The sequence below is a fragment of the Bufo bufo genome, chromosome 5, assembly GCF_905171765.1.
Source record: "Bufo bufo chromosome 5, aBufBuf1.1, whole genome shotgun sequence".
NCBI lineage: Eukaryota > Metazoa > Chordata > Amphibia > Anura > Bufonidae > Bufo > Bufo bufo.
The window spans coordinates 130,799,319-130,802,736 of NC_053393.1; positions in this window are offsets into that span (position 1 = coordinate 130,799,319).

Here is a 3,418-nt window from a genome sequence, read left to right on the forward strand (position 1 = left end):
GTTCACTAGAACGTGTGGCTGTGGCAGAACGGCCACGTCCTCTCCCAGCACCAGAGGGTCCACTAACACCACCACGACCATGTCCACCTCCGCGTCCGCGTCCCTTATTAGATGTTTTCCTCATTGTTCCCGTTAACCACAATTTTGAGAATGGCAAATTTGGGAATAGTTTTTCAACCCAGAACAAAAAGTGTGCTTTTACGGTCACTACAAATAACTTGACCAGCTGAAACAGTACAGATTTGGTTGAATAGAAATGTGAGGCCTGTTTTTTTTTGCGCTGTGTGACAGGTATAGGTTTAATCACAGAATTAGACTTGTATCTGCACGGTAGCGTGTGTGTTAGGTTTTTCTGAATGACACTATCAGCACCTTCAATGTAAGATATCCTTTTTGGGATAGATTTCAAGTAGGCCTCATATAGCAGAAACTAGTTATTTTGAGAATGGCAAATTTGGGAATAGTTTTTCAACCCAGAACAAAAAGTGTGCTCTTACGGTCACTACAAATAACTTGACCAGCTAAAACAGTACAGATTTGGTTGAATAGAAATGTGAGGCCTGTTTTTTTTTGCGCTGTGTGACAGGTATAGGTTTAATCACAGAATTAGACTTGTATCTGCACGGTAGCGTGTGTGTTAAATTTTTCTGAATGACACTATCAGCACCTTCAATGTAAGATATCCTTTTTGGGATAGATTTCAAGTAGGCCTCATATAGCAGAAACTAGTTATTTTGAGAATGGCAAATTTGGGAATAGTTTTTCAACCCAGAACAAAAAGTGTGCTCTTACGGTTACTACAAATAACTTGACCAGCTAAAACAGTACAGATTTGGTTGAATAGAAATGTGAGGCCTGTTTTTTTTTGCGCTGTGTGACAGGTATAGGTTTAATCACAGAATTAGACTTGTATCTGCACGGTAGCGTGTGTGTTAAATTTTTCTGAATGACACTATCAGCACCTTCAATGTAAGATATCCTTTTTGGGATAGATTTCAAGTAGGCCTCATATAGCAGAAACTAGTTATTTTGAGAATGGCAAATTTGGGAATAGTTTTTCAACCCAGAACAAAAAGTGTGCTCTTACGGTCACTACAAATAACTTGACCAGCTAAAACAGTACAGATTTGGTTGAATAGAAATGTGAGGCCTGTTTTTTTTTGCGCTGTGTGACAGGTATAGGTTTAATCACAGAATTAGACTTGTATCTGCACGGTAGCGTGTGTGTTAAATTTTTCTGAATGACACTATCAGCACCTTCAATGTAAGATATCCTTTTTGGGATAGATTTCAAGTAGGCCTCATATAGCAGAAACTAGTTATTTTGAGAATGGCAAATTTGGGAATAGTTTTTCAACCCAGAACAAAAAGTGTGCTCTTACGGTCACTACAAATAACTTGACCAGATAAAACAGTACAGATTTGGTTGAATAGAAATGTGAGGCCTGTTTTTTTTTGCGCTGTGTGACAGGTATAGGTTTAATCACAGAATTAGACTTGTATCTGCACGGTAGCGTGTGTGTTAAATTTTTCTGAATGACACTATCAGCACCTTCAATGTAAGATATCCTTTTTGGGATAGATTTCAAGTAGGCCTCATATAGCAGAAACTAGTTATTTTGAGAATGGCAAATTTGGGAATAGTTTTTCAACCCAGAACAAAAAATGTGCTTTTACGGTCACTACAAATAACTTGACCAGCTAAAATAGTACAGATTTGGTTGAATAGAAATGTGAGGCCTGTTTTTTTTGCGCTGTGTGACAAGTATAGGTTTAATCACAGAATTAGACTTGTATCTGCACGGTAGCGTGTGTGTTAGGTTTTTCTGAATGACACTATCAGCACTTTCAATGTAAGATATCCTTTTTGGGATAGATTTCAAGTAGGCCTCATATAGCAGAAACTAGTTATTTTGAGAATGGCAAATTTGGGAATAGTTTTTCAACCCAGAACAAAAAGTGTGCTTTTACGGTCACTACAAATAACTTGACCAGCTAAAACAGTACAGATTTGGTTGAATAGAAATGTGAGGCCTGTTTTTTTTTGCGCTGTGTGACAGGTATAGGTTTAATCACAGAATTAGACTTGTATCTGCACGGTAGCGTGTGTGTTAAATTTTTCTGAATGACACTATCAGCACCTTCAATGTAAGATATCCTTTTTGGGATAGATTTCAAGTAGGCCTCATATAGCAGAAACTAGTTATTTTGAGAATGGCAAATTTGGGAATAGTTTTTCAACCCAGAACAAAAAGTGTGCTCTTACGGTCACTACAAATAACTTGACCAGCTAAAACAGTACAGATTTGGTTGAATAGAAATGTGAGGCCTGTTTTTTTTTGCGCTGTGTGACAGGTATAGGTTTAATCACAGAATTAGACTTGTATCTGCACGGTAGCGTGTGTGTTAAATTTTTCTGAATGACACTATCAGCACCTTCAATGTAAGATATCCTTTTTGGGATAGATTTCAAGTAGGCCTCATATAGCAGAAACTAGTTATTTTGAGAATGGCAAATTTGGGAATAGTTTTTCAACCCAGAACAAAAAGTGTGCTTTTACGGTCACTACAAATAACTTGACCAGCTAAAACAGTACAGATTTGGTTGAATAGAAATGTGAGGCCTGTTTTTTTTTTGCGCTGTGTGACAGGTATAGGTTTAATCACAGAATTAGACTTGTATCTGCACGGTAGCGTGTGTGTTAAATTTTTCTGAATGACACTATCAGCACCTTCAATGTAAGATATCCTTTTTGGGATAGATTTCAAGTAGGCCTCATATAGCAGAAACTAGTTATTTTGAGAATGGCAAATTTGTGAATAGTTTTTCAACCCAGAACAAAAAATGTGCTTTTACGGTCACTACAAATAACTTGACCAGCTAAAACAGTACAGATTTGGTTGAATAGAAATGTGAGGCCTGTTTTTTTTGCGCTGTGTGACAAGTATAGGTTTAATCACAGAATTAGACTTATATCTGCACGGTAGCGTGTGTGTTAGGTTTTTCTGAATGACACTATCAGCACTTTCAATGTAAGATATCCTTTTTGGGATAGATTTCAAGTAGGCCTCATATAGCAGAAACTAGTTATTTTGAGAATGGCAAATTTGGGAATAGTTTTTCAACCCAGAACAAAAAGTGTGCTTTTACGGTCACTACAAATAACTTGACCAGCTAAAACAGTACAGATTTGGTTGAATAGAAATGTGAGGCCTGTTTTTTTTTGCGCTGTGTGACAGGTATAGGTTTAATCACAGAATTAGACTTGTATCTGCACGGTAGCATGTGTGTTAAATTTTTCTGAATGACACTATCAGCACCTTCAATGTAAGATATCCTTTTTGGGATAGATTTCAAGTAGGCCTCATATAGCAGAAACTAGTTATTTTGAGAATGGCAAATTTGGGAATAGTTTTT